This window comes from Aotus nancymaae, unplaced genomic scaffold (genome assembly GCF_030222135.1).
Source record: "Aotus nancymaae isolate 86718 unplaced genomic scaffold, 86718_ANA_hifiasm-v0.15.2.pri h1tg000079l, whole genome shotgun sequence".
NCBI classification, from domain to species: domain Eukaryota; kingdom Metazoa; phylum Chordata; class Mammalia; order Primates; family Aotidae; genus Aotus; species Aotus nancymaae.
In genome coordinates this window covers 25,351,493-25,370,857 of record NW_026988494.1, presented here as the reverse complement: position 1 = coordinate 25,370,857, position 19,365 = coordinate 25,351,493, and the positions used below count along the sequence as shown (strand labels likewise).

Below are 19,365 nucleotides of genomic sequence, written 5' to 3'. Positions count from 1 at the left end.
GCAGGAGGGAACCATAAGCCAAGGAATGTGGACAGCCTCTTAAAGCTGAGAACCATCCCCAACAGGCAAAGAAACCGGGAGTTATCCCACAATTGCACAGAACCAAATTCTGCTGACAACCTGAATGAGCACGAAGCAGATTCTTCCTCAGGACTCCAGCAAGGAGCAAAGAACACAGACCTTCTGATATTTCGATTTGAGCTCCCTGAAACCCCTGTCGAACTTCTAACCTACATAAACTGTGAAACAATAAAATGTGTATTGTTTTAAGGTGCTAAATTTGCTGTAATGTGTTAAGGCAGCAATGAAAAACACTTCTAAAATTAAATTCAGAGGTTAATAATTTGCCACCTTGTCATCCATGTTATATAAAGTCTCCAAAAATCAATTTATTTTATCATGCCTAAGTTGATTATTAATCTTCCTGGATTAAGGACACTTGTACATGAAGGGCATACTTTGCCATGCCAACTACTTGGGACCATCCTCCCAAATACATTTGACTTGTCTTCTCAGCCAGCTGAGGCTGCATGCAATCAGAAATTTTGATTCATTCACAAGACATGAAGTTATAAACCCTTAGAACACCTTCCCTATGACCCAGGCGTATAATCTGAACTCCTTTTATTTGCCATGCGGCATCTGGGGATTTCAAGTTCCTACTTTGTAAATAGGATTGATTTCACAACTGAAGTCTCTAGAGTTCAAGATAAGCTCTTGCCTAATTAACCTTTATCTCCAAATTGGAGCTGATGAAGCTCTAAACAGCCAGCCCAGTTACTTCACCTCATAGATTAGACTCAGCCAATCAATATGCTCCTTCTTTCTGAGCTCTTTCCAGATTCTTCCTATCTTGCAGGAGCACAACACTCATATTTAAATGACATTGAATTGTAGCCTGCATATCTGTCAAGGTTAGGGTACTCTGCAGTTGCAGGACTAACAGCACACTGGTGACATAAATCAGCACTTTCACACATTAGCACAGCTTTGCAGCTTCCTACAATTATTACCATTTGTGACTTTTTAAAACAACCATGGAATACTGATGCCCCAGAGAAAATATTATGTTTCACAAGAAAATTGAAATAGCAAAAGAGTAATATATGTCTTATTTTCTTAATATAAGAAGCATTTTACAATTTGAAAAATACAAATACAAATATAAATGCACCTGCAACACTTAAGCTTTTATTTCAATACAAAACAAACTCGGGGTCTTTCTATAAAATACTTGCACTTAGCAAGATTTAACCAGTTCCTTGTTGAAGCGGTAGTAGTCAGTGCTGTAGAAAATACAAGTCAAAGAAAAAGTCACAGCACACAAATAATTTAAGACCTAGAGAAATACATAAGGGAAACATGCTCAAAACAACTAGAAAAGATGGGAAAACTTACTTTAGAAATTATTGTAGAAATACACCTAGGTGTGAAAGGAGAGCAAAAGAAGTAAGAATTTGTGCCAAAACAGGATTAGTTAAGGGAAGAAGGAACATCTTGATGATTTATAAAGGTTTTAATGGATATAAAATAATATAGAAATTTTTCTGGAAATACATACACTTGGTAAAGATATTTCATATTTTTTATTTTTTTGAGATAGAACGTCACTATGTTGCCCAGGCTGGAGTGCAGCGGTGTGATCTCGGCTCACTGCAACCTCTGCCTCCTGGGTTCAAGCAATTCTCCTGCCTCAGCCTCTTGAATAGTTGAAATTACCAGCACCTGCCACCATGAGACATGACTAATTTATTTTTATTTTTAGTAGAGATGGCGTTTCACCATGTTAGCCAAGCTGGTTTCAAACTCCTGACCTCAAGTGATCCGCACACCTCAGCCTCCCAAAGAGCTAGGATTACAGGTGTGAGCCACCGTGCCTCGTCAGTAATATTTTGTACTTCAGAATCCACTATTATTTTGTCAGGCAGGTATCTTGAAAAAAATATAATGTTGTTTGGAACAGTTCAGATCCATCTAGTTCACAGCTTCATTCTTGTCAAAATGTCAATACCTCATAAATAGAATGCATCATGAGTATGTGCTAATTTGGTTAATAAACACAGGAAGTGCACAGGTGCATATAGTGGAAAACAAACGCAGACCTTGAAGAATAAGACGTGAGGAATAAAAAAAATAAATTTGATAAATCTTGTGTGAAATTTGGCACTTTAGTTAGCAACATACTTCCAGGAGCCTAAAGCTTGAAAGAAAGCACATTTAGGCAAGCCAAAAAAAAAAAAAAGAATCCTTAAAACTAAGTGATATAGAATAGGATACCTAGAACAATAAATGATCCCATGTTTTGAAAAACTGCTCTTTTTAGAAGTACAAAATCAGTAGAGAAGTGCTTTTATATTTATATTCACATTTGGTTTAAAATGACAAAGTTTAATCCTCCAAAATTTTAGGTAAAGTGGCCATTAGTCAATTTGATCATTAAGGGAATTAAATCTTAGGGAAATTTGTTTTATGTTTAATGGTTGTGTTACCACTCCAGACAGAAAGACGAGCATTTGTGAGCATCAGAAGAGGGGCAATGCTCTCAGGGGACAGAAAGGAAACCAGCCTTGTTAGAAACTAAGGTATTTGACTACGGGATTTGAAGAATGGGTGAGGGAAATTGTCTGTGTGTGTGTGTGTGTGTGTGTGTGTGTGAATAAATTGATGAAGGACTTTTCTAAAAATAGGCAAATGTGATGATAGTAACAGAATACACTTTGATCTCTCTCAATTCAAAATCACATAGTGTTTATATGTCACTTAGTCATATAGTGTTTATAAGAAATCACCCTAAGGACTTCAAGGGCATGACTTATTTTATTTTTTATATATATTTTTATATATTTTTTAATTAATTAATTAATTTATTTATTGAGACAGAGTCTTTGTCGCCCAGGCTAGAGTGCAATGGTGTAATCTTGGCTCACTGCAACCTCCGCCTCCGGGATTTAAGTGATTCTCTTGCCTCAGCCTCCCGAGTAGCTGGGATTACAGGCCCATACCACCACATCCAACTAATTATTGTATTTTTAGTAGAGGCAGGGTTTCTCCATGTTGGCCAGGCTGATCTCGAACTCCTGACCTCAGGTGATCTGCCTGCCTCAGCCTCCCAAAGTGTTGGGATTACAGGCGTGAGCCACTGCACCCGGCTAAGAGCATAATTTAGAATATCCTGTTTGGAGGATGTTTAGTTGACACTGAATTGAAGAAGCATTTGGCCATGTTGCAAGACTGAAATATTGTACTGTACTCATCAGTCCTAGCTCATACGTTTGTAAAATGAGCCCCTTGACCTTCATCTTTTTCATTATTTAGGCTCAGAGGATTTAGGCTTTCCATTAGTGAGACAAGTTCCAAATCAAACAAGCACTCTTGTTGTGAACACTTAAAACCTATGTTTTAAAAATGTGCAAGCAATACATGTTAAATAATGAAAAATGAGAAAATCTGGAGAGGCATAAAGAAGAAAGTACAAATCATTAGTTATTGAACTTTCAGAGATGAATGTTGTTTTAGTTTTCATCCTTCCAATCTTTCCTCTTTGTATATATTTAACTAGTATATAGAGGAAAGGCGTCTCATCTCAGTGACTGGATAAACAGAAAGCTACTCAGTAAGTTTAGCTGGGGTCTCTCAACACTGTTTCTTGTTTTTTAATACCATCTTAGACAGATTCCACAATTTTCTGGTGAAAATGGATTTTTCAACACTGTGTCTGAGATAAAATGTTACTCTCAAATCTGATCCAAAACATTCTTCTTGTCTCTCAGTATAGATCCAGACTCATGGCTTAAGGGACATGACATCCTTTTTCCCTTCTAAGACCTTTTCTTCTATAGTCTTGGGGCAGTGGGATTGACTATAGGCTGATTCTGCCTGCCAGTAGCAAGCGCTATGGAAAGGTCTGGCTCTACTTGTAGGGGCTCTTTCCAGAATACTGCAGACTTAGCATCCCTTTGTCTTTGGCCTTGTCCTCAGCAACCATTCTGGGCAACTGAAGTCTTGCTCAGTGGTCAATTACAGGGATATATTTATGTTTTGTTACAAAATTTGCACTCATATACATGGCACTTTATGCTTTGCTGTTTTTTACTTAAAAGAAATATGTGACCAAGACAATGCAGACACCCCATTCCTATTCCTCTTTCTAAGTACCACTGAAAACACTGAACATGATATATAAAACAACAAGGCTCTGAAAGGTGGAGAGAACACAGACCAGCTGGGTACCTGGATGCCCAAAGCCTGCTATCTCTAGACAAAAGACCAGAAAAGAGGTAGCAGAACCAAAAACCCTTTCAACAATAACTATACTACCACAGTCAAACACTGTGGAAAAGCCATAGCCACACACACCTCTGTGAAGAAAGACCAAGTAGAGAGAACAGAATTCCACTATGGCCTGCTGTAATGAGGCACCCCTCTTCTCTTCTCCTCTTTGGGATGGTGTCAGTGGAGGCTTGCTGGATAGCCTGAAATCGCACCCCTGCCTAGTAATGACAAGGCAATCTACCTCTCGGGGAGTCAAAAGTGGTTGAATAGGGAACCTGGAATTTCACTTCCATCTGGCATCAGTGAGGTGGCACTCGACTTCCTCCACCAGCTGGATGCGAGAGAAAACGTGCTGAAAGAGAAGATCTAAATAATATGTAGCCCTAAATGCCCAGATACAATGGAAAGAACCAAAAAATCTCAACTTGAAAGAGAAACTCACCATAGAAAGAACCAGAAAAACCTCAACTTGAAAGAGAAAGAACGATCAATGGATGACCATAATGAAATGACACAAACGGTGGAATTATCTGACAAGTATTTTAAAGAAGCCATCACGAAAATGCTTCAATAAGCAATTACAAACATGCTTGAAACAAATAAAAAGCAGAAAGTCTCAGCCAAAAACATAGAAAGCCTCAGCAAAGAAATAGAAGCTATCAAGAGGAACCAAATGGAAATCTTTTAACTGAAAAAAACAATAAATGAAATAAAAATCTCAATGAATGGGCTCAATCGAAGAACAGAAGAAAGGAGGAAATAGTTGGTGAATGTTAAGATAGAACAGTAGGAATTAAACAATATGAACAACAGAGAAAAAACTAAAAATTGAATAAAACTAGAGTGAACTGTGAGTCTATAACAAAAAAAATTAGTTTCATTAGAGTTCTAGAAGAAAAGGAGAAAGCGAGAAGGATGGAAGTAGTATTAAAAGAAATAGTGGAAACAAAACAAACAAAAAAAGAAAAGAAAAAAGAAAAAAAAAACAGAAAAAAAAAAAAGAAATAGTGGATGAAAGTTTCCCAAATTTGGAAAAGCAAATCCCGGCAATTCCCCAAAATCGAAGCTAAGCAAATCCCCTCAAAATAAATCCAAACAAATGTATGCTAAAGCACATCATAAACTTATGAAAACCAAAGACAAACAAAAAGCACAAATGCAGGAGCATCTGTCTATAGGGGAAAAAACAACTCAAAGGGCTGTGGATTTCTCACTAGAAACCAGACTCCAGAAGAAAGGGGTACATCATTTTTCAAATGCTGAAAGGTAGGAACTGTAAACCTAGACTTCTATACTAAGCAAATAATTTTCAATCATGAAGAGGAAATAAAGGCATCTTCAGATGAAGAAAAACGAAGATAATTTGTTTCTAGCAGACCTACTCTAAAGAATGGCTGAAAAAAGTTCTTGAAACAGAAAGGAAATGATAAAGAAGGGGTCTTGGAATATCACTAAGAAAGAACAAGAAAAACAAAAGCAAAAATGTAGGTAATAGAGTTTCCTTCTCCTCCTCAGTTTTCTAAATTGACCATTGAAATGAAGCATAACATTGTCTGATGTGGTTCTCAATCCAGTAAAGGAAATATTTAAGACAAGGGTACCATAAACAGCACAGGGTAAAGAGATGTAAAAAGATGTAACATTTCTACACTTCCCTTAAACTAGCAAATTGTCCACACCAGTAGAGTGTGATACATTTAATATATATAATGTAGTACCTAGAGTAACCACCAAAAATCTATACAAAGAGATACACTCAAAAAACTATAGTTAAATAAAAATAAAATTCCAAAAATATTCAACACCAGAAGGGAGAAAAAAATAAAAGCAAGAAATGAAAAACCAAGAGAACAAACAGAAAGCAAAACAAAAAGAGGTGAAAGAATTGAACAGGTAACTCACCAAAGAAGATATGTGGAGAGAAAACAGAAATATGAGACAATGTTCCACATCAATTTTTGCAGGAAAACACAAATTAAAATGACAGTGTGACACAGCTACCTACCTATTAGAATGGATAAAATTTAAAAAGACTGACTATACCAAATGTTGGTGAGGAAGCAGAGAAAATAGAACTCTCAGATACTGCTGGTGGGAATGTAAAATGGTACAACCACTTTGGAAAAGAATTTGGCAGTTTCTTAAGTTAAATAGAAACCTAATTTATGATGCAGCAATTCCAACTTAATGTATATTTATTCAAGAGAAATGAAAGCATATGTCCATACAAAGACATGTATATGAGTATTCATAGTAGCCTTAGATGTAGTACTGCAAACCTGAAAATAACCCAATTTTCCAACCACACGTGATAGATAAAAAGTTGTGGTACATTTACACAATGGAATATTATTCAAAAATCAAAAGAAAGGAACAAGTGATATACAATAATGTGGATGAATCTGAAAATAATCATGCTGCATAAAAGAAGTCAAATGAGAAAAGCATATATGCAGCATGATCCCGAATATATACATTTCTGGAAAGTGCAAACTAATTTACATTTACAGAAAGCTTATCAGTGATTGCAGTGGAATGGTGAGGGCTATGTAAGAGTGGCACAAGAATTTTTTTGGGGGGGCAATTGATATACTCATTATTTTGATCATGGTGATGGCTTCATGGGTGTATATATATGTCAAAATGTTTCAAATTATATTATTTAATATGTGCAGTTTATTATATGCAAATTAAACCTCAATAAAGGTAGTATTAAAAAAGAATGTTATCAACACCTTACCATGTCACTAAATCCCCTTTTATAACAGTTTTAAATAACTAACTGGTACTCATTATATAGAAGCACTATAGTTTAATAATTTATCTATAATTGGACTTTAAACTTGCTCCTAGAAACATGTGTAGTGAATGTGAAATACACTCTAAAGCCTCCAGTTTGGAAAATTTTATTTTTTTTCATGACCATTTAATTCTAATTGTGATTCTGCATTTAGACGGGTAAGAAATTGAGTTTTTTTCTTACTAGGTTCTCCCAGAGTGAATACTTTATGTCTGGAAAATGAGAGAAGCTCAATGATTTGATTAGTTTACACCAATGTTTAACGTTGCACATGGACATTTCATTACTTCCAATAGTAAATTTATTGTCTACATATAGGAAAATGGATAAGAATCCATTTCTATTTATTAATAAATAGTAAATACATTCCACATGACTTTCTTAATAACATTTTCTTCTCTCTAACTTACTTTATTGCAAGAATACAGTACATAATACATGTAACATACAAAATTGTGCTAATCAACTGTTTATGTTATAAGTAAGGCATTTAAAAGGTCAGCAGTAAGCTATTAGTAATGAAATTTTGGGGGAGTCAAAACCTTTATGAGGATTTTCAACTATGTGGTTGTCAGAGCCCCTAATCCCCGTTCAAATGTCAACTGCACAACCAAAATATTATCTTGCAACATGCCATCAATATGAAATACTTTAATTAGGTATTTTACATTCTTATTTTTTTTAAGTCTTCAAAATCTGGAGTGTATGTTATGCTTACAGCAGAACTCAATTTGAACTAGTCACATTTCAAATGCTCAGTAATCACAGGTGGCCAGTGACTTCCATAATGGACAGAGCAGCCCCAAATGCTGCTGTTCTCAGACCTCCTTCTCCAGGGTCACAGCAAAATCTTTTACGAAAATTAAGATGACCAGAGCCTACTTACAGTTTCTACTTTCCAAACCTGTCCAGTGAAAATCATATTTCATTATGGTTTTAGTTTCTATTTCTTTAATCATTGGTGAAAGTGGACATTTTCTCATTTTTGTTGATCTTTTGTATTCAATCCACGTGAAATGACTGTCACTTGCTTATTTTTCTATTGGGGCATTCATCTTTTCTTTTTTGATTTGTGAGACTCTCTATATTAATCTTTTTAAACTGAATATTGTAAATATATTCCTAGTATTATTTTACCTCTTAATTTTCTTTATTGCACTTTTGCTAAAGTGAAGTTTTAAATTTGTATCTATCTAAATCTTTTAATCATTTGTTTACAGTTTTTGCCTTTGGCTTTCTCACCTGAAGATTATGAAAATATTCATCTAAATTTCTGAATAGTTCTTTTATATTTATTTAACTTTTCATAATTGACTCTTTAGTTTTTGGAAATTTATTGTGGTAAGTTGATGTAAAATACAAATCTGTATTTTAAAAATAACTATTGATCAAGATCTGTTTATTTAGTCATTCATCCTTATGCCACTGACCTGAAGTCTACATTTATCATGTGCTCTATATGTTGGGGTCTATTTCCAGGATTTTTTTTCTGTTTCTTTAATTTGTCTGTCTAGTCTAGTGAGAGAAACCCATTATTTTCATCACCATAGATTTTAAATATGTCTATACATCTGCTAGTGTAAGTTCTCTTTCATCATTCTCTTTCCCTGATGGTTTCTTGTTATTTTTTTCCATTTATATTTACAAATTAATTCTAGAATCCCTTTGAAAATTTGATTAGCATTTATAAGTTAATTTCAAAAGAATTTTTATCTTTCAAATACTGGATGCTCCCATGCAGGAGCGTAATCCCTCTATTTCTTTCTCTCTCTCTCACTTTCTCCTCTCTCTTTCTCTCTTCCTCTCTCTCTCCTCCTCCTCCTCTTCTTTCTGAATGCTGGTACAGCATATTTCTTGTTCAATTTACTCTTGTCTACTTTATACATAGAATTGCCCTTGTGAATGATACCCCTTTCTTTATATCTTTTATCTGGTAAGTATTATACTAGGAAAATTTTTTGTACATTTATTTGTAATTGCCAACTATTAAATTTTGGTTTAAGTTTTTATACCTTTTTAGTAGATTCCTTTGGAAGTTCTGGGTTAACAATATTGTTATTTGTAGTTCATAATAATTGCCTTCTCCAAAGAGCTTTTTTTTTTTTTTTTTGAGATGGAGTTTTGCTCTTGTTGCCCAGGCTGGAGTGCAATGGTGCAATCTCGGCTCACCACAACCTCCACCTCCTGGGTTCAAGTGATTCTCCTGCCTCAGCCTCCTGAATAGCTGGGATTACAGGCATGCATCATCATGCCCAACTAATTTTGTATTTCTAGTAGAGACAGGGTTTCTTCCATGCTGCTCAGGTTGGTCTCGAACTCCCAGCCTCAGGTGATCTGCTCGCGTTGGCCTCCCAAAGTGCTGGGATTACAGGCGTGAGCCACCGTGGCTGGCCAAGTTTATTCTTTTATATGTTTGTCTCCTCAGTGCAATGAGGAGAATTTCCAGAACAATGATAAATAATGGAAGTTGTGATGCTCTTGTTGCTTAATGGTTTGTTTAGTTGGGGATGTTTCCAGGGGCATATGTTAGCCTGCCTTGAGGTGTCTTCTCCTGTCCCTACCATTGTCTCCCACTCCTCCATCATTGCCCCCACACCATCATCTCCTGCCCCTCCATGTGTCCTGCAGCTGAAATGACTGATCCAGGCTCTAGTGCTTTCTTTTTCTTTAAGCTTGTTGTTCTTTTTGAGACAGAGCCTCACTCTGACACACAGGCTGTAGTGAAGTGGTGATCATGACTCACTTGCAGCCTTGACTTTCCAGGCTTAGATGATTCTCCCGCCTCAGTTCCCTGAGTAGCTGGGACTATAGGCATGCACCACCACGCCTGGCTAATTTTTGTAGAGACAGCTCTCACTATGTTTCCCAGGCTGGTCTCAAACTTCTGGACTCAAGGGCTCCTCCTTCTTTGGCCTCCCAAAGTCTGGGATTGTAGGTGTGAGCCTCCATGCCTGGCCTCCAGTTATTTTAAATTTCTATTCCTTGTTCCTCTCTCTATGCATTGCAGGGCGCTCGTCTTCCTTTATGGAAAGGGCCTGTCTTATTAAAGAGACTTAAGGAATGCTCAACCACAGTGCATCTTCATTTGTAGGTTGTAGCATCACCAGCAATTCCACCCTGGGCTTGCAGAAAGAACCCTGCCCCCCAGGCACTCCTGCTCTGTGGCAGCCTACGGAGTGAGATGACATGAAGGGCAAAGCTGTCAGATTTCCAGTGGTCATCAGAATGACCACTCCATTTTGCCCTCTAACATGCAGCTTTCAAAAGCTAGGTTTCTTGAGGTCTAATTTACCAATCATAAATTCACTCATTTCAGCATATAGTTCTATGAATTTTGGCAAACACATAGTTATGAAACCACTACCATAATCGAAACAAGCATTTTGATGGTTTTTTAAAATTTACATAATAACTGTCCCAGAGCTTTGCTTTGTCTTCACAAAGAAAATGTCAAGTTGTGGCTGGGCCCAGTGGCTTACGCCTGTAATCCCAACATTTCAGGAGGCCAAGGTGGGTGGATCACCTGAGGTCAGGAGTTTGAGGCCAGCCTTGCCAATGTGGTGAAACCCCATCTCTACTGAAAATACAAAAATTAGCTGGGTGTGGTGGTGGGTGTCTGTAATCCCAGCTACTCAGGAGGCTCAGGCAGGAGAATCACTTGAACCTGGCAGGTAGAGCTAACAGTGAGCCGAGATGGTGCCATTGCGCTCCAGCCTAGACGCCAAAAGCAAAACTCTATCTAAAAGAAGAAAACATCAGGTTGCAAAATTTGAACAAATATATTTTCTGCCTATCCAAATTCACATGTATACAGGATCTATTAATAAGACCGTGAAAGAACAAAGATGTAGTTATCTGCCTTTCCACCGAGAGACGCATGGCCAAGTTTATAACAGAAATGAGCCAGCAGCCACTTGAAAATTCAACAGAATGAGTTTTCGAGTTGGAAATAGAAGCAGAGTAGAAGCATATGCATCCACATCAGGCGTGGGGTTACATTGCCTACATATATGTTTCCAACCTCAAGATAACTGCCTTCAGTCACAAAGGAGCAAGTCTAGCTTTCTTCCTTACAGCTTCCTACCTGTGTCTCTGTTCAGTGGTCTCAGACCACTAGACAATTGTCTTATAGCCCAGAACATGACGTAGTAGGGACAGCATCTTACCTATCCTCTCAGGCAGAAGGACTTTTGCTATTAAAATACAATCCCTTTGCTTAGCAACTGTCTCTAGATCTCTTGAGGCTTGCTATCCAAGTTCCAGTTTGAATCTAAGGTGTAGCTTATCCAAGGCCATCAGGCAGCATAATGATGATAAATAGTCACTGGAGTCACTTCAGACAATTCTATGATGACTCAAATAGTAAACCTATGATCAGTTTAGAACTTATCACAAACTGCATTGGGCTGAAATCCCAGACATCTGATATACCTGGGAGAACAACAGAAAAGGTCTCCCCTTCCCCTTCTCCAGGCTCTAGTAGTTCAGGGGTTAACAACATGACAACAGGTTGTTGAACCTCTCTTTCGATTCATTTCCATATCTGGAATATGCAATGATAAAAATAATACCTACAGCCATAGACTTGTTGCATAGAATAAAAAGATAATATGTGAGAAAGTGAAAAATAGTGCTGGCAGTCAGGCTGTGATGGTCCCAACAGAATGTAAACATACTCCCAAAAGACAAGCAAAGCTCAGAAAAAGCCATTCCAGGATCATGAGTAAACGAGCCAGAGATAAGGACACTCTACAACCACGAAATGACTAAACAGCCCCCGCTTCCAATTTATGTATCGGTTACTGCTTGTTTACTTGTTTGTTTCTTAAAGTAAAAATCTTCATTGCTATTTGAGAGGAAAATGTCATGGAATGTATTTATTCTTGCCTTGAATCATAGTTTCATAATGCACCAAGCAATGTGTGTTCCTGCTATTTCTTTATCAATGCCAACTTGTTCTCATCCTCTTGCCTCCAGGTAAATGTGAAGATGACCCATCAACAAACTGTTTTTATTTCTAGACAAAATCCAATCCAGAACCAGCCCCCACCGCCTTAAACTCTCATTAGATTCACCCAGAATGCACCGAAATCTAGAAGAAGCCCCACTCTCTTACTGAGATGCCCAACGTTTACTATGGGGTGCATTTCCCCTTGTGGAAGAAAGCTAAACAAACTTACCTTTTCCGTAGTGAGCAAAGTGTGTTATTTGTGCAGTGCCTTTTTGGCTTCTCAGAATCTGTTTTATTTCTAATAACACATTTAATTTGGCAGACTCTTATTGTCAGCTAGCCAGCACCTCTATCTCATTAGGCTTTCTCAATCCCCAAATAGAGCTATTTGGGGAATTTCCATAGTAAGCTAAAGAGACTTCTAGTTCTAAATGGTGCCTGGCTAACAGCCTTAAAGCAGCCTTTCCAAACCCCTTGCTGAGATGTCCACAAAGCCAAAGCAAAGCTAGTTACAAACGAAGACTGACAACTCAATGCCAGAATCTTGGAAGAAGTGACAATAATTATAAAGCAGATGGAGCCAGGCTTAGAATAACCCACCATGCTTTTACTTACGGCACACTACCCAGGATTGGCTCACAAATTAGATACCATCTGCACCTCCCTAACAAATGTTCTCTGACTCATGAACCAGGCTCAGAGGAACCATAAAATAGGCAGACAGGTGTTCTCTATCCCATGTAGGTTTCTTTGGAAATTACCCGAGTTTCATGGTCCTGTTCTCATCTCCACCTGTCTGCAACCGACCACCTTTCTATATTCAAGCAGAGATGGAAAATTTCAAAAAACACTGGAGAAGACAAGGGAGGAGGCGAGGAGATGGTGAAGGAGGTGACAGACTGGGGACGTTGTGCCAAGGGAATAACTGAGGAATCAGAAAGGGTCTTAGCAACAGTGCATTCTGGGGTTGCAGTTTTCATGCATTACATTTGCTGTATACAAGAACATCCATGGGGGCACAGGCAGAGAATATTAGAACTTATATTTCTATTTAGTTTTTGTTTAAAATTTTTAAATAAATTAAGTTCATTCAAAACAATAAACCCATATTGTTTTCATTAACTGATATGCCATGTGTAATGAACAAGATAAATAATGGGGAAACTAGATGAGGGACGTATGAGAACTCTCCTGTGTCTTCTCAATTTTTCCATAAATCTAAAACTGTTCTGAAGATAAACATCTGTCAAAATACTTGAAAATAAACTAAGATTTATTAATATTTAACATGCAATAATACTTGCACCCTAATTTGTGCTATATATCAGATGATCATTGTCTCTTCTCATAAATGAGGGAAAAGTAGAAATTCAACAGCATGGAAAATTGACAGAGGCACCTTCACTACGTTGCTTATTTCTAGCATTTGGCAATATTTTGTGACTTATGCATGCTTAATTAAATATGCGGATTGCAACATCTGGTTTTATGTAAGCTAATATTCCCAAAATGATAAATGAATTGAAAAGACTCCTACAAAGAAAACATGGGTTACATGTAATACTAGTAATGTTAGTATAAACAAATAGCAAGAAAATAGCAAACATGATTCCTGGTTTGGCTCTTTCTTTTAGTCGCATAAGTAAAAACAGTGATTCAAGAAAACCATTCAAAATATTATTAATGACAAATTTTGCTCATTATTACCTAAAACATTGCAAACGATGAAACTTTTTCTACATGTTTATTATAGCTTTCATATTAGCTAATTAAATATAAAACTACCATCATTAGCAAGAGATTTAAAAACTTTGTCTAAACCAAGACATGATGACAAACTTCTACATCTTTCTTGATGATGTTTAAAGTCCTGCCTTATGCAATGCAGAACATCATTAAAGTATACTAAGCATGTTTGCACATACTTAGCATCTGTTTTTGAGGTTTCTGACTTAATAAACACAGCCTTATGTCTTACAAATGGCCAACAGAAATATTTTTAAAAGCTCAACATCACTAATCATCAGAAAAGCACAAATCAAAATCACAATGAGACACTTTACCCCAGTAAAAATGGCTATTACCAAAAATACAAAAAATAACAAATGCTGGAAAGGATACAGAGAGAAGAAAAACTCTTATCCACTGTTCGTGGGAATGTAGATTAGTACAGTCATTATTAAAAACAGTATGGAGGTTTCTCAAAAAACTAAAAATAGAACTATCATATGATCCAGCAATTCCAATGCTGGATATTTTTCCAAAAAAAAGAAAAGTATATCAAAGGGATACCTGCACACCCCCTGCCCACACACACCACCTTGTTTACTGCAGCACTATTCACAATAGCCAAGATATGGAATTAACCTAAGTGTCCACCAGTGGATGAATGGATAAGGAAAATGTGGAACATATACATAATGGAATATATTCAGCCTTAAAAAAGAATGAAATCCCATCATTTCTGGCAACATGGACGGAACTGGAGGTCATTATGTTAAGTGAAATAAGCCATGCACAGAAAGACAAATAGCACATGTTCTCAATCAAATGAGTGAGCTAAAACAACTTACCTTACGGAGGTAGAGAGTAGAATGGTAGTTACCAGTGCCTGTGAAGGGTAAAGGAGAGGGAATAAAGAAAGATTAATAGAAATTAAATATACAGTTGGATAGGAGGAATAAGTTCTAATGTTCAATAGTACAGTAGGGCAACTATAGCCAACAATAATTTATTTCAAAATAGCTAGAAGAAAAGATATGAAATGTTCATAAAAGTAATGATAAATGTTTGAAGTGATGGCTATTCTAATTATCCTGATTTGATTGTTATTCATTACACATTGTATATACATGTATCAAAACATCACCTATACTCCATAAATATGTACATATCAATAAAATAGAAAAAGAAATAATCAAAAGCTAAATCTAAGTATATTTGATATGATTTCGCCGTGTCCCCACGCAAATCTCATCTTGAATTGTAGTTCCCACAATCCCCATGTGTGATAGGAGGGACTTGGTAATCATGGAGGAGGTTGCCTTCATGCTGTTCTCATGATAGTGAGTGAGATCTCACGAGATCTGATGGGTTTGTAAGGGGCGTTTCCCTCTTTAGCTCAGCATTTCTCCTTACTGCTGCATTGATTGTAAGTTTCCTGAGCTTTCCAAGCCATGCTGAACTGTGAGTGAATTAAATCTCTTTCCTTTATAAATTACCCAATCTCAGGTATGTCTTTATCAGCAGCATGATAACGGACGAATACAATTCTTATTTTTTTAAAAAGTCACATGCCATTGAGGAGACAATATGCCATTGTTTTTCCTGCTATAATTAAAATAGCTGTACAAACTAATATATGACAAACTAAAACGTGTTTATTGGGTAGGACATACTGGTGTAAATACACCAGTTTTACCAAGTATTTGAAGAAATGTATCAGGATTAAGTACAAATTTTAGAAAGCTTGCTATGCTATTTTATCATAAATTGTAGAATCTTATAGGTTCTGTTTTCATAATGAAATACAGAAAGAAATATTTCTTGCTGTACTTCACTGAAGAAGGATATTCTGATGATGATGTATTTTTGGGATTACATTTTTAAATAACCAAATGTTGGATGGGGAAATTATGCAAGTGTTACCACTGATGGAATGTCTTCTGAGACGCTGGTAAAGAAATAATTCTGGAGGAAACTTACAAGGCTGGCATCTCCCTGCAAATTTATTCACTGTGTCATTTATAAGCAAGCTCTTGAGGCAGAGAAATAGATGCTGAACATGTGTAAAGGGCTATAGCAGTTCTTCAAATCGATTTCATTTACATGTACATTTATAAAAACATGACTTTCAAAACAGAATGCTTTTAACGAGATGGGTTGTGATGGTGCAAGTCTTTGGCATCACACAGTTGGTGATCATTAATGGCAAAGTACCCAAATAACTGCATGTAGAAATGAGGCGTTCATTTTTCCCTTCTCAAGTACTCGTGTTGATCTTTTCTGTTTTCTACCTAGCAGATCTTTTTTAGGAAATGGATAATCTGTCCCTTAGGGGCAAAGTTGGTATTTAAAACTTACAGAATATAGCTGTTTTCTGAAAGAACAGCGTGGTGGAGAATGCATTTTTAAACATTTTAAATTTAAAAAAAAAATAATAAAATGTACCATCTTAATAATTTTTAAGTGTACAGTTCAGTAATGTGAAGTGTATTCACATTGTTGTGCAATAGATCTTTGAATACAGATATTTAGCAGTTACTGCTTTGCTTTTGTTCTACTTTGGCATTTTTCAGGTTTTTTTTCAATTTCTATGTATTTTTTCCAATTATTATGTATTGTCTTATAATATCACAAAGTCAAATTATCTTTAAAAATGTATTTGGCAAATCATTGGCACTCTACAAAAGGGAGATCTTTCAAATATAAATGAAAAAGAAAAAAGGCAAACCAAAGCCCTCCTCTGACAATTGGAATAAATAAAACCACAGCAAGCAATATCCACGAGAGAGCTCAGCACTTTCCTGGGGTTGGTTGTAAGTGAACTAGAATTTTTCAGTGGTTGTTTCTTCCTCGGTTATACTGGACCCCTGTGTGTAAGAGCACGAATTTGAAGTCATTCTTCAGTTATGGGATCTGAGGCTGGATTCCATTTGCTCTGCTGAAGCTGAGAGCTTCAGCTGATGAGCAATTGGAGGGGAACTGGAACCCTATGAAGTAGGCAGCCCCACAAAACCATGGCAGTCTCAAGGTCAGCATGAGGTTCTCAGTCAGAAAGAACTTGGATATTGCTGGCCTAAAATATGAAACTGTACAGAAGAGTTTGGTAATGCAGTGAGCTGCCAGCTTCCCCATCCAGAGAAAGCACAGCAGGCAACTGGAAGGGGTGCAGCAGGGCTAGCAAGCAGCGGGAGAGGACCACCCGAGACCGCCATCATGCCTGCATGCGCTCCCAACCAGGGGCAGACTGGTCCTGTGGAGTCAAGAGTCCTGGCAAGACTCATGTCCCCTCAGGAGGGGACATTTCCTACCAGTCCTTCCCTGGAGTTTGAGTCCAATTAGAATGCAGGAAATACTGAATTTCCCAAGCCGTTCCATTTTACCAACAATTTCTTTTTCACCTTTCCATTGGAAAGAGTTGATAACGAATCTCTTCAGAAGGAGAGAACATTGGTGCTGTGAGTTTGAATCTCGCAGTTAACACTTATTAGCCACTCTTGGCCTCAATATCCTCATGTTATAACATACATCATAATAAAATATGTAATACATAGTAATATATATTATTAAATCACATTAGTCATTAAATATCTGTATTTAGACATCTGTTGCACAACAGATTCACGCACATTAATTGTATGTGAATACAATTAATGCTACTAAATACTTAGAAGCAAGTATGAGCCAGGCACACACCCTAAAAGATGCCCATTAACAGTGTGGGAGAGAGGATAGATAGAGCAGATAAAACAAGAATCTCAAAGCCAGCCAGATGCCTCTGAGACTCACACTGAACATCACTTCAATGCAGCTTCTCTTGAGGCAGGAAGCTAATACCAGTTCCTACCTCGAATTCCTTTCTTGCTCTAGCATAATTCCCTCTCTACATGCTTTAATTTTCTGCAGAGATGGTGAACTCCCACAAAGCAGAAACTATTCTCTCTCTATTTGTCTCCACAATGACACTCCTTTTCCAGTGCCTAGCACAGGATATTCTGCATAAATGTTTGTGGAATTCATGTGAAAGAGTAGGAAGTGAAAAAGTAAGTAAGAGGAGTAAAGGCTGTAAGGAATTTCTAAATGGAGAAATTTCTTATAGGAACGCACCTCTTTAGAAGAACACTGGTTGGTGCTGTTTGAAGAACTAATCTGACTCTGTTTAAAACAAGAGTTCCTGTGTTGCCTAGCTTTGCTGGCATTCCTTCTGAAGGCTTTTAAGCAGGATGCACATTGCAAGTACATGAGGGTTTTGAGCCTTACTTGCTGTTTTTCAAACGACTTGACCCTGACCTTCCAGGGCATGCTGATGGCTCCAAGGCTGCCTGGGAATGTGATTAGGTTGAGTGTCTGATTAGACTGGACTGTCTTTCCCATTGGTGGTTAGGTACCCTGGATACTTAGTGGGCTACAGAGCAAGGAAAACTAAAAGTGTCCCCAGTGAGTGACAGAGAAATCTTGAGAACTCAGTGGAATTTTCAGGTTCCATTGATATTGTTTTTTAGATTTTGATGTTATTTTCTCAGATGATTACAGTGGCTTGGCAGAGAGTCACATAACCAAGAATGATCATCAGGGAAATGGCTTCTGTAAAATGCTGGTGGGGATAAGGGGAGGGACCATGGTAACTTTCATGAACAGTCTTAGGAAGAGAATCCAGGAAACCAAGAGACTTGTACCTCATTTGGAATCTACCAGTCAGCTGTGGCATTTTGTATGAGTCTTCTAAGTAAACTTAGCACTACACTCTAATATTAAGGGTAAAACCAGGGAAAGAAGTTGCCTCATGACCATAGAACAAGTAAGTTGTTGCAATTTATTTTTGAAACGCATGCATCCATCTCAATGCCACATTCTTCTTCCCAATTCCCTCAGGTCTCTCTCTGTGTATCCTCACAATGTGTCTTCCCACCACATGCTCTGATCTAGTGGACTTAAGTTCCCGTCATGGAAGTCCACCCAGACTAGCTCGTTTTTAATGTTTCTCATGATCGAAAATTATCTCTTGTGCCTGATTTAGCCCTCATGAAATCCTCTGCTACCTCAACTTACCTTATTTTAGGTACTAGAAGTTATTAAGTATACATAAACGAATTCACTGTAAGGCATGCAGGACTGGTAGGCAGTTATCCATGCTCTCACACTCTTTGCTATGAGAATACATGGAAACTTCAAGGAATCTCGACTGACATTTTCACTCCATCTTCACCTGGAGTGAAAATGTCAGTCAAGATGGAGTGAAAATGTCAGTCACTACATTTAAGAGTTCTTTGGAATAAGGATCTTTCCTGTGCCCCTTCAATTTTTATCATGGAGACAATCACCAATTCTGTCTCTACATATCCTTGACTCAGATGAAGACTCAAAATCAGCTTCATATCAAAAGTGCAATTTTTCTTTGGCTTCAGTAATAACCTCTAAAATATTATGGATCTCACTCGTTAGTTACCACTATTTTCTTCTTTCAAAACTGATATTCAGTAATCAAACCACTGCACATTCAAGTATTCATTCCCCTGGAAATACTACCTGCTCCTGCAAATGAGGCTGCAGTGATCTGTTCTTTAAATAAACCTAAATCTGGCAAATGGTAATCTTCTTGTGAATTGGCCAATTCATTTCC

General features: G+C 37.2%; 1 long non-coding RNA gene across 2 annotated transcripts in view; it reads right to left on the bottom strand.

Annotated features, from left to right (window-relative positions):
* Window positions 1–12,375, bottom strand: part of LOC105705341 (uncharacterized) — a 171,264-nt gene extending 158,889 nt beyond the window's left edge. For both annotated transcript variants that reach the window (XR_001104649.2, XR_001104650.3), the window contains exon 1: window positions 12,253–12,375. This is a non-coding gene — a long non-coding RNA (uncharacterized LOC105705341). The remainder of the gene's footprint in view (window positions 1–12,252) is intronic.
* Window positions 12,376–19,365: the final 6,990 nt, after the last annotated feature.